This window comes from Pristis pectinata, chromosome 12, assembly GCF_009764475.1.
Source record: "Pristis pectinata isolate sPriPec2 chromosome 12, sPriPec2.1.pri, whole genome shotgun sequence".
Classification (NCBI taxonomy): Eukaryota; Metazoa; Chordata; class Chondrichthyes; order Rhinopristiformes; family Pristidae; genus Pristis; species Pristis pectinata.
The window spans coordinates 55,341,388-55,354,800 of NC_067416.1; the positions used below are offsets into that span (position 1 = coordinate 55,341,388).

General features: G+C 44.2%; 1 non-coding gene across 1 annotated transcript; it reads left to right on the forward strand.

The window, feature by feature from the left end:
- The first annotated feature begins 11,879 nt into the window (after positions 1-11,879).
- trnae-uuc (transfer RNA glutamic acid (anticodon UUC)) lies at positions 11,880-11,951 on the forward strand. Its single transcript has one exon. It is a non-coding gene; the product is annotated as a tRNA-Glu (tRNA).
- Positions 11,952-13,413: the final 1,462 nt, after the last annotated feature.

Consider the following 13,413-nt stretch of genomic DNA (forward strand, 5'->3'; position numbering starts at 1 on the left):
TTAAGTGATCAGTTCATTCGCCATCGTAATGGGACAAGTGTGGAGAAGATTGAAAGGGACAGGCAGACTGAAATGATATTGTTTGATTTAATCATAATGCGCTTCATGTAGGACGCACTCGAGGAGACTCCGTTTCACAGACACCGGCGTCAGTCACAGTGAAGGAAGCGGACGATGCCCAATTGCACTGTAGCTATACAGCTATGAACATGGACAATCCTAACTTATTCTGGTATCGTCAGTATTCCCGCGGTTCGATTGAGTTTCTGGTGCACGAAAGCAAATTTAGCGACAACCAAGAGAAAAATCCAGAGAAACGGTTCTCAGCCACGCTCGATCACAAGATGCAAGTAGTCCCGCTGAATGTGACTGATGCCCAGATGGGAGACTCGGCCATGTATTACTGCGCTCTGAGACCCACAGAGACACGGAGCGGCACTGAACCTGTACAAAAATTCTGCACTGTCAGAAACGACTGCAGCTGTGAATAGCTAGGAGGTTTTTGTGCGGGTCCGCCGCGTTTCCCCTCAGTGTGACGCGGCGTCGCGCAGTTATACATCACAGGGTTGCGCCCCCGGAGCTCTTGATGATGATGTGGCCGCCACTGCCTGCAGTGGGGATATCCAATTCAAAGCGACCCTTGTCCTCTGCCCCAGCATCTGCTCGCGTTATTAGCCACTCCAGGCGCTGCCCGGCTTTCTGTCTGTACCACTCCATAGAGTAAGTGCCGGAAATGACATAGCTGCAGTTTATTTGCATCGAGTCCCGTTCTCGGCAGTTATGACAGGTGGAGATTGTGGCACTCCGTCCGAGAGACATCTATCTGAAAGGAAAACAGGAATTCGCAAAATAATTGATTAACATCAAATGAAAAAAATGCATTGAAGAAAAATAAAAATACAAATACAGATTATTGTAACCAGCTTTCTGTCTCATATAATGCTCTTTGAAGAGGAAGTCTTTGCCACTTACTCCTCCGGTTTGACTATGTTTGGCGCAAACCGCCACGTGTGGACCCACGAATATACCTTGACAAGATGAAGCAGTGATAGTTTCATAAATGTTGAATTTGACAGCAAGGCAAACAACTTGTTGAACAGTATTTGATCCAAATATATTCATCTCTGCTCTTGACATTCCGCTCTCGCTCTGCTGCATTGCATTTTGACATTTAAACCAATCTTCATTCTTTCATTAGGCGTGACGTATTTGTTAAGCAGTGGCTTTCCGGTAAATGCAGCAGCTTGCGGGTCAAGTTGTTTTCAGTGGAGCAGTGGATATGCCCCTCAAAGAATGCAGACGCGACCGATACTTGAAGGAGTCATGACATCCGCTCCGGTTCTTCGCAAATAGCGATTAGGTTCCGGTGCCACTGTCTGAGCCGCATTGACCCACATCCCTGAACAGACAGCAGGTGTACCCCAGAAACCCGCAAGAGTTATTGTACGAGTCTCCACAACGTTTCAATCACTGTGAGACTCACTGCACAGTAATACACCGCCGTGTCAGATATACGCAACCCTGAGATGGTCAATCGATACTTCTTCTCCGATTGCAGAACGGCATCAGAAAACCGCTGTCGCGCGAATTCCGCCTTCTCATCAGAGCTGCCGTCAGTGTATCTCCGGACAGCAAACTCGGGCTGTCTGCCGGGGTACTGGCGGTACCAGAATAAGTAATAGCCACTATTGCTGTAGGTGCAGGTTAAAGTGACGGTATTCTCTTCTGACCGTGTGAGCGAGGTTTCCTCCTGGGTCACAGTAACTGCGTATCCCAGACCTGGAAAAAGTTATAAGAGAGCGATAAATTGATTTTAATTTTCACATTGAAGCAAACTGACTCTGAGAGCACAGAGCGAACATTTTACAAAATTAACTTCAATTTACTGCAGGAATCAGCACATCCTCATCAAATGGGCATTGCCCGTCTGCATATCCCGCACAAGCTCCCACATTTACCCAAATCCCCACCTCCCTTTGTATATCTGTCCATCGTTTTCTGTCATGATCCCCTCTCCCTCGTGTTCCGTTTGGCAATGTGTTCAATTGCCTTTATAATATTTAACCATCTGTCTTGTGCAATTAAGTGTTGCATATCCCCTGAATAAAAAAACTTCTTCTTATTCTCGGAAGTATTTTATCAGCGATCAATAACATAATTTGTAACACGATTTGCTTAATGCCACGAAGTTGTAAACGCTTTCATTTTGATTCTGGAGAAAAATTTACATGAGGCATCGGCCTATCAGGCTTAACTTCCCTGGGGTAAAACAGCTCATACATTTTCCTGGAATGGAAATCTGCTAAATCTATAATAAAACTAATATTTTCTTCGTGGAAATGTGGTTAATGTGCTTTAACGCGTCTGGTCCAATAGTAAGCTACAGCAATTCACTTAACTTATTCTATTTTGGCAACAATTTCACCTCATTGGAAATGCAAATATGTAGAGAAATTAATTTTCTTACGGATAATGAAAGTCGCCCACGACGCAGCCTGTATGAGAACTCGCATGTTCTATTGTCCTGTCTGCAAGTATTCTGCGTCTGAGAAACCAGCAGTGTCTCACTTGCTGAGGCTGGCCTGACGTCACTTCTCGCTGAGGACAAATGAAAGAGAGGTAAAAATGTCAGCCCCTCCCAAAGTAATAGAACTTATTTATTTCAGAAAACTGAGATATCAGCGCGGAAGCATTCTGATAACCTAAAGTCTGGCAGAAAGCAGTAAGTTAAATCCAATCTTCCTGAGAAACAGCACTACATTCAACACGCGCGTGACTGGTTAATCTCTCAATTGATCCAGAGGAAAATTGAACTCAGCACACCGGAAATACAGATAAATCTCCAGCTGTCCGGAGAGATGATGTGACAGCGAATGACCGGCCAGTGCACATGATCACTGAGTCACGCGGAGACACCATGACCAATCGTTCCAGATTCCACTGAGAACGACCGGTCCCAAATTGATCCCTGGACACCAGTCATGTAATAGAAAAAGAAAATTAGCAATGATAAAATGATATTCACTGTAATTTCAGGTATAAACTCTGACAAGTATTTCTGATTCTTATAACAAAGACTGGTCATGGTTTCCGGTTTGGAAATGACAGAATGTAGGGAAGGGTACTCGGTGAAAAATTGAAACGCATTTCCCAGAAAAAGAGGACAGCCTTTCAGCTCCCGACCTTTTGTCAAGTACTTTCCCCGCATTCTGTTCTGAGGTTTGTGCCCTTACATCACAGAAATAGGTGCCGATATCCATCACCCCGGCTCAGCGAACTGCAAGAACGTTGCGCTTCTCTACAGAACGGAACCTCCCGGGATCCTGAAATGATCCTTGTTACCATTCTCAAGGTTCTTCAAATCCAGGTCAAGTATTGGCTGTTCAGTGTATGCGTCGTAGCACTGCGGTGAAGCAGTGTCACGACCAGAAAACAAAGAAGAGCTCGTGTTTTGAGTCATCTCTTCCTTTTCTTACCGTTATTATCCGCAAGAGGAACACATCACATCGCATCATAATAATATAGAGATATACTTAATCAGACTAAATGTAATATATCAACATAATTTAATGAACTTGACTGTCATTAAGATGTCATTTACACTAAAGTATCATATACCATCTAATGATACAACGTGTAAAGTATTTTAAGGTACATATTACAAAAGAACTCGTACAGAATGAAGTTCATGACAATCGAAACTAAAGTGCAACTCAGCTTCATATGGCATTGTACAGACTCCGGTAAAGCAAATTGCAGTAGGTTCGGGTAATGAATACTGCCAGTTTCAGATTGTCCATCAAACAAGGAGCGAAATCTTCTCACTGTGTCAGACGCAGCTGAACCACAAATTGAACATAAACGGCTAGCTCCGGGGTCACGAACAGAGCAGTATTGAAGGGGAAAAACTCACGCATGCACCAAAGAACGGTTGAGAAACTTTGAATAAAATTCCGAATTTTAGAAAAAGGATATAACGTGTCAAGAGATCAGTGATCCCTTCAAACTTGTTGTTGTCGACACTTTTTACTCTGCCATACGATGGCGCTGTTTTCTGCCACCAGTAATGCTGCATCAACCAACCATTTCTGTTTCACACTGTCAACACCTCAATGAGAAAGGACAGTTTAGCAACAGACTGCGTTTCTTCCAAATATTTTTATCTCTCCTCCTCCAGCTGAGCAGCGCTATTGCTTCCCCGATTCACCTGATGTCAAATGTGTTCTATTTTTTTTTTAAGACCACTGCTGCCTGTGTCTGTGTTTCGGCATGTGACAGGTGACTGAGAACAGCTGAACTCATTGGGTAGTGAGATTTGTCGATGTTCCTTCTGTTCCGACGGAGGACGTGCCGGACTGGGCTGTTAAAGCGAGACGGTGCTTCTTGTGGAAGCAGATTCCACCACCACCATTAATCATTATATCAACTGATTTTTGAGGACATCTTTTCCTATAGATTCACATCTATCCCTCAAGCACCTGGCGGTTTTCAGCCTTACATAATTACTGGTGAATTACCGTTTGTAACTTCAACTGGGATGATGATAGGATCATTTTATTATCATTTTATTTTGGAATTCAAAACTTCAACACTCACCGGGTGAAGGAGAAACGAACGTCACGCAAAACTGCGGCTTGAAACCAATGTGTAGCAACTGGTTGGATTTGTGGTGCAGCCGGAACCTCTCGAAACTTCACTGAATCCACTTCGTCTCATCTTACGACAGACATTCAGAAAAACTTCCATCACTGACCGCTTCTTTTTGTTTAATAAAACAATCAGCATTTAGCTGCTAACCGTGAGTAAGACCCTGATATACGATTACGCCCTTTATTTTTGTACCGGGGGGTGCGGTGGGTAAACAGCGCTGGAGAAAGAGAGAAGGCTGAGAAAAGGAAAATCATCATGAGGCTACCATAGTGCAAACACGGGAGCGCTCTCATTCAATAACACATAATTGTATTATTCGTCCCATGGAATGTTCTCTGTTGTCCAATTACATTAAGCTATCCGCTTAAATCAAGTCGACTTTCGAAACTGACCACCATATTCATTGATCCGCATGCTGTTCGGAACCCATCTATCTCTGTTATGAATATATATCAGCAGGCTATCATCAGAATCTTATGGTCCGGCATGCGTATTTACCTGCGGAGGCCCTTTTGCGTGATCGCGTATCAGCCCTTTCGCTGCTGTAAGCAAGATCTCACCACTAACCGGTACTGGACGCTATTTATCCACTTCTAAGTGATACTGAGCGCCTAGCGAATCAACTGAAAGCAGAAAATAATGGAAATAATCAACAATGTGGAAAGAGATACGGGAAATGATTCATGTGCATTAGGCTTCATTGGAACGAAGACCAATGACGCTGACAGATAGATTGGTTGTTCAGGTAACACGGAGAAAAGGAGGAACATAATATATATGTTATATATATATATAATAATATATATATAGATGCTGAACATTTCACACAAAAAAACAAGAAAAGGAACCATTAAAAACCTCAGCAGATGAGGCAGCAACTCTGGAAGGAGAAACAGAGCGTTAACTCACTTTCCATTTCCATTAGCGTTGCCCAACTGCTGTCGGTTTCCCGCAACGTATTTCTTTGATTGTGAAAGGAAAGAGTTTGCAATGACCTCAGAGGAGTCAAGAAAACCCAGGAACTTGATTGGTCCAGATCTCTCAGAGTCCTGAAGCAGCAGCCTATCGTATATCTGGTAAACACCAGTCTCGTGATCAAATGTACACCTGGGCTGAGTTTGCTCTTGAAGTCAGAAAGCTATTGTATACGCATTCTACTACTTCTTGTCGTGCTCTGAAGTAGGCTAGATGTACTTCCCATTTTCTTTGCTGATAATTATCGCAGTTATGGCCAGTGAGTTTTCGTTTATAAGCACTGCGTGCCTTCTGGGTGTCTTAACCTGTCGGAATTTTCATGAATTTCGTGTTTTCTTATAGGCGCGAGTGGCGATGATTTGGTGATCCAGTATCCGCGTGATCTGACGGTTGAGGAAGGCCAGACAGCAACGCTGAACTGCAGTTACCCGGAAGATGCTCGAACTCTTTTCTGGTACATGCAGTATCCTGGGGAATCTCTGAGATATTTATTGAAGAAATATGGCACAGGGACTGGTGGAGAGCGGTCCCCAGACTGTCCAGACAGGTTCTCGGATGTTTTGTTCAAAGGAAGTCGGACGGTCCCTTTCAATATATCTGGGGTTCTTGTCTCCGATTCTGCCGTGTATTTCTGCGCCTTGGAGCCCACACTGATTCCGAACGAGAGAGGGCCACGACAAAAACCCAAACTGAGAATTACAGGTAACTATCAGAAGAGGGCAGCAGAATAGTCAATTCGGCCTTCGCGTTCCGTGTCACAGGAAGCAGCAATGCCACCCAAGAAACAGCAAAAACGATTGTGCTTGGGGGTACAGCGCTGCAGCGTCTCTAGTGGGGCGTGGTTGCAGCTAACAACGCGTATCTGTCTTGGGGCGGATCCTGCTCCAACACAAATTCGCCTAACGTCAATGATATTGTCCTTTGCAAGGTAGCCCAAATACACTTCTTCCGTTTTTGTTGATTACAATGTTTCGACGAATGTTACAAACAGGAATAGAATCAGAAATGACCAAATGTGTCCCTCTCTGACTCCGTTGCATTCAAAATTCTTCACGGAAATGACAGGTGCGCTGTCATCCTATGCACAGAAATTGAAAGACACTTTGCCATTTTCAGTGAATGAGATCTAGATCATGTAACCATAATGGAACTGAGACAAGCACTGAAGGCTAGTTCGAGAAAGAGCTCTTTTTCCGTGTTTCAATCTCTGTGAAATTCTGTGAAATATCCATATTCCTGTCAGATACGCGAGGCACTGATCGTCAGTGAACAGATCTTTTCTATTGGATATCTTGAAGGATTTTTAACTCTCTCCTTTATCTCTTCTCTCACAGATTGAGCCAATGAAATACCCAACGGATTCTATTGTATGACACTGCTCCCTTGGAGGGGAACCGGTTTGACTTGAAACCCCTCCCATGCCGATGTTACGAATTGGACAAAACAGATATCACGAGATGATTGGATAAACGGAATCTGCGTACATTCGGACTCATTGTTGAGTTGCTGGATGTAATCTGCGACCTGATTGGATATTTCATGCACGTTCACTACGACCCAATCAGCAGTGAGGGCGGATATCACACAGCATCCTCTCTGAAAACAGTTTCACGTCAGTCTTTTCTTTTCCGAACCATCACCAGCAAAACGTGTTTTTGTGTTTCTGTTTCTTCAGTATTCGCAACGGTATCTCTTCTAACCAGCGATTTTGCAAATTGCCTAACTTTGCGCTCCTTTCTTCCAGAAGAAAAAATGCTCGTTTCTACTGTTTACTTCTCTCTCAATAGTTACATGCCATATTAATTATCACAAACCTATATTTTAGAAATATTTCTGTGTAAATTACTGCAGGTGAGGTGCCGCTGACTCAGTCTCACAGGAACCAGATAACAAGGCCGATTGAAGGAGACTCGGCGATGATTAAATGCAACTTTTCAATCACTACTACGATATATTCGTTACAACTATACAGTCAGGACCAGAATACTGGTTTAAGCTTCCTTATCCTCAACCCGTCCTCTGGAAACACTTCCAAAGCACAAGGTGTTCGGGCTCATTTCTCTGCCTTTCTCGACATTTAGAAAAATGAGGGAAAATCTAGCCTGTCCGGAGTGCAGCTGTCTAACGGTGGGCAGCATTACTGCGCGCTTGGATGCGCGGCCGTCTCACAGGGGCGTTCTCGTGTAAAAACCTTACTTTTGCGTTACTAGAACGGCGGGAATAGAGTACGGTAGTGGTATGGGTGGGTATTAATTTGGTTATGGGTACAAGGAATGTAGGCTTTGATCAAAGGACAGACCTTGGAAAAGAGGCAAACGAACACGTCTGTTATAATTATCACAGGTTAGGAATAATATGACTTACTATTCTGTCACCATATTTTGGAATCAGTTCAAGAGAGAGTTTCTTCGGACAGAATGTGAATGGAAACTTGTGAGAGATATTCCAGGCAGGAATAAACAAAAATATATTTCTAATATTGATGCTGGAAATCTGACAGAAGGGAGAAATATTAACAATACTCACCAGGTCAGGCAGCATCTGCGGAGGGAGAAATGAGAAGGGAACGGAAGTGCTGTGTCAGCCTGCACGTCAGAGGTAACGTACAAGGTAACGAAACAACTTCTGGAAGGTGGGATCAAGTTGGTTAGTTCTTTTACGACTGAAATGCTGAGGGGGTTGATGTTTTTGTGTGCCATCAGCTTCTTCGCCTCCGCAGCGGGGCGGTCCCTGAAGTCACACTGTATAATGGGTGTGTGCGCCCTCTGATGTTAAGTCGCGGGACTTAGCAGATCAAATGACTGATGCTGAATGAGTTGTGAAATGTGAATAGCGGGATCAGTCTTTGAATTCTTTGCTGAGTCTGAGGCTTGATCTGCCGTCCGACAGGACAGGCTGTGTGGGTGGAGAAAGAAACAATGGTCAAGCTTCAATTCAAGTATTTCTCGACAGAACAGGAAAACGTCAGAAATCAGCATGGACTGCGTTGCACGGTAAGTCTGGGGAGGAGAAGCTAAAAAGGGATGTCTGTGATCAGATTGACAACAGAAGGAACTGAGTAATTTTATTGTTGCGGCTGAGCGGGATATTGAAGGCGCCGTCGCCAAGTTGTCAGTCCCCGGTCTCATCATCCATCAGCGCAGCTTCAATTCCATTGCAAAACACTTCAAATCTGCGGGAGAGCGACGCAGCAGTTAGTGCTGCATCTGCAAATCTGTGGAAACCCACGTTCTATCCTGACCTCCGGTGCTCTCTGTGTGGTGTCTGCATCTTCATTCGGTGAACTCGTGTGCGCTCCCGGTTTCCGCCTAAATCCCATGGGCAAAGTAATGGATCAAATTGGCTGTTGTAAATTACGGCCAATGTATGTGCCTGGTAGGGGAATGGGGAGGTGAGAGTTGACATCTTGTGAAGAAGAATTATCGGCAATGAAAACGGTATGCAACGGATGGAATACTCTCTGAGACATCGGGGTACTAGATGGACAAAGCAGCCTCATTGTCTGTCGCAACAAGACACGATAATGGCTGGCGCTTGATTCCTCATTCCGTAAGGTTAGGTAGAATTGTAGTAGAGCATCAGTGGTTGCTGAGGCCGATTTGTCCCGTGCAGGGCGCCGCGTTTTTACATGGGACATACCTGGTTTGTTTTTGCTGGACTGCCCCAGTTGACCGTCACATAGCAGAGAGCCAGCGGTCTCACTGCAAACTCTGCAACTTTCCTAAATTTTTCAGCCACCAGCCCATTTGTCAGTACATCTAATGTACGTGTACACCAAATGTTTGTCGGTCTGTTGTCTGGAAAAAGATGGAGAGGTCTCCGCTGAGACACCGTAAGAATGACATATTTGTAATTTAATTGAGCTTTGGTCTGAAGTGGGTCTATATCCATCGGTGTAAAATAGTTAAACAATGTCACAATTTGCTATATCCACATTCACAGCGTTGTGTACAGATTCAGACTGCACACACAAGAATTGGACCAGGAAGAACACTCTATTAGTCATTGTATCCCATTATGAAATTGTAAAAATCAGTAACAAAAAAATTCAGTGCAAAAATGACCCAGCAGCAAGGATTTCAATTATTTTTGAGAACTGCTGTCAGGAGCTATCAGAGCGATTGTTGCGCAAAAGACGCTTTGTTCAAATGAAGAGACATGCAGGGAAATTTGTCGACTGCTTAAGGTTTTGCGATTGAAACCGATGGTTTTGTTCAGGAAAGAGAAGCTAGTTGTAAAATGGGGAGGAGTATTCTTGACGTCTGACGCACATAGACCGAACAACGCCAATGATGTCTCAACAATATTATCATTCCTTTTCCCACATCCGTTGAGCTCTCTATATCCAGATTGGCGGAGTTTATGACAGTGTAGAAGATCGGGTTAGGCTGCAGTGGGGTAGCAATATTTTGGTGAAACGGGTTTTAAATGGCAAGTGGAGTTTAATTCAAGCAAACGTAGTTTTGTAACAGCAATGCGGCTGTGACCTAGAGCCTAAATGTTTGCGTTTCAGTGAGTATTGAAGAACAGAGATCCTTAAAGGTGGTAACGCAGGGAGACAACGTGGTTACAAAAGCATACAAGATATTCGCCTTCGTTAATCGGGCCACTGATTACAAGGATGGAGATTATACCCTGACTTCATAAAACGTTGGTCAGACCTCAACTGGAGAACTGCGTCCTGCTCTGGTAACGGAGATACAGGGCAAATGTAATAACGTTGTGTAGAGTGCAGAGGAGATCCACCAGGAAGTTGCATGGGATGTTCAGTTATGAGGAGAGACTGGAGATGCGAGATCTGTTCTCCCTGAAACGGAGGAGATTAAGAGAGAACATGATGATATTTCTGAAATAATGAAGGACACTGATACGGTAGACTGCAGGAAAATTTCCCTGTCTCAGACGTAGTTAAAACGAGACGACATAGGTATAGGATAGGGATGAAAATATCCAGTCAATATGAAGGGGAACGGCATCACCTCGAGAGTGTCAGTAGTTGGTTGTACTGCATGAGAGAATGGACCAAGGATTGGGCTTAATAGGTAAGGGCATGCGAGTCAGCATGCAAGCATTGGGACGAAAAGCCTGTTTCCATGCTGAACCATTGAATGATACTATACTTCTATGATCCGGTACACGTGCTGTAAAATGCCACATATTGTTGTAGCGGAATACTTCAGTCGCACATTTCCAGCACGTCAGCCTGAGTCCTTAATATCAAAATCAAGTCTCATCACTTGGTTGTGTCACACCTCTCTCTTGGTCACTGACATTTTACCCCTCTCTCTCAGTTACTGCGTGACAATCGCTCCCCACCATTTTCAGGCTTAATATTAGCTGTCGATTCTTCCAATGAAAAGCTGTGCCTTCGGCTTATTAAGAATATCGATGCCACTTACCGTCTCCAGGGAAGTAGGAAAGAGGGGCGGCCACATTTGGGAACAAAGTCACGACCTAGGATCCAGTTAACAACTGCTGAGCAACGAGGGAACGTGAAGGCGAGCGATTCTCGGATCCAAACTGCAGAACAGGTGAGGGTAACAGCCAATAATTTACAGAAAGGAATTCTGCAGAGGCAGATCCAAGTGGGTGACAGGTTATGTGCAAGGGAAACTGCACAGAGTGAACCTCACTGGAAACAGAGAGAATTTGGAACCGGTCCTCGGGATGGTGGGAAAGAGCACGAACTCAGTGTTATGTCTGGCGTCAGTGAGGGAAGCGGAGAGCCACTCGGCGACCGGCGTTTCTGGGCGAGGGAATCACTGGTTTCTGCAACTTGAGTCCCAGAGGCGAACAATAATCTGCGGAGTCACTCAGCTGCAGCCTCGAGAGGGTAAACTAGGAAATTTATCCGAGCTGTCGAATGCTGAAGAAAAGTGGGTTTTGCAAATCACATTATGTTCATGAACGCTTCTCGTCCGAGTAAAATCAGGCTGTGGGTCGAGGGATTGGGTGTTCCGGAAGAAATTCTGGAATATTTCGCATACACATTCTGACGTAAAACTTCGGGTTCCCTCAGTGGTCTCAAACTGATTCGTCGATTTCGTCCCTGCCTCGAGAATCTGAATCTCTTTCAAATATCTTAAAACTGTGTATCATTTCCGCACAGAATTGAAGATTCATTCTGACGTTCCACCAGAGGGCATCAAAAGCCCATAAACCGCCGTACACTCCCGTTCTGTCAGGTCGAATGCTCGGGATTGATTTGATTCGACAATTTTCACCAGACAGTCTCGTCAATTCCTTCACCGGTGTCCCTGATGGTCTAGTGGTCAGGATTCGGCGCTTTCACCGCTGCGGCCCGGGCTCGATTCCCGGTCAGGGAAAACAGTTTAAATGTTTTGTGGAATCAACGTCGATTTTACGGACAGCCCCGCTGCAATTTCATCACCACAGGAACAGTAACAGGCACCCCAATCTTTAATCTGGGGCCACAGTGCAGACTCTTGGGAATAAAAGCAACCGACATTGTTTAATTCCGTTTCACTAACCACAGATGCTTTCCGAGCAGCATTTTCAGTCTTATTTCTGATCTTCTCCATCTGCCGTTTTGTTTTTCTTTTATTTTGATTATTTATGTCCATGTACTGGGGCGACATTCAGAGCACTCTTCACAGTTCTTTCACACATGTTACAAAACATAAAACGGTAAAATAAGAAAATGATCCTTACAAGAAAAGTCAACTAAAATTTAAAAAAATGTTTCTGAACTGACGAGAGAAACAGGAAGTCTGTCGTGGCCGAACGAAGGAGAGGTATCTCGTTCCAAACAGCGAGGAATGTGTCACTGAATGAAATAACATGTGAGTTGACAGATTATTACCGTAACAAAATTTAATGACCCTGTACACAATAAAATATGTGCAGGGGAAAAAAATCATTGTTGGTGATAACTTTTGCTTCCAGATTGCATTTATAATTAGTAATTCTGAGTGTTTCTTCAAGCTGCCGAAAGACCAATTTGCTTTTCTCTCATTGGCTGAGTTTTACATTGCCACCGAGCATGGGCTCTTTCAGACGCTGCAGCTATCTGACTGCCGGAATTCCCTCATTCGCGTTCTGTCCATCACACAGAAGCCGGCTCTGTTTTGCCCCACAGAATGAACTCGATTTCACACCAAAATTGCGACAGGATTGTACCTCATAATCACACACTGCTTGACCCTGCAATCTAACCATCGGGTGATGACATAGTGCGTACTGTCGTGTGGGCTGCCGCCCGGTCCAAATAAATACACCGATGAACAGGTCGGCGCAAACACTACGGTAAACATGGGACGACACCACACTCACACAAATGTGCCATTTACAGATGTTAACAGGACTAAGCATCCTGCAGGCATATTTATAACAGAATAAACTATTGGAATATATCCATTTTTCTATGCGGAATGCATGTTCCTCTCACATATAACACTGGCACAATGCTACATCAATCTGAAACTGTAGTGGAGCTGCCGTATGCTGTTCACCAGGGAAAACATCTTCTTCCACTGAAATTCATTGTGCCAGGAAATATCTGCAAACGTCCATATACTGGTCAGTGCTTCTGTCAATCAATCCATCGGAGAGACAGGACAGTGCAGCAGTGACACGAGCACACACTGGTGCATTAAACAGAGCCTCAGAGTGATGCAGTGTAATCATTGAAGTGCATAATATAACATAGACTGCGTTCTTCATGTAGTGATAGGGCCTGGTGTAATAGAAATAAAGTGAGGGTAATCTGTAATTTACACAGAGGAACTTGAGTAATATAAAGTAACACAGTGTCTAATATATGAAAAA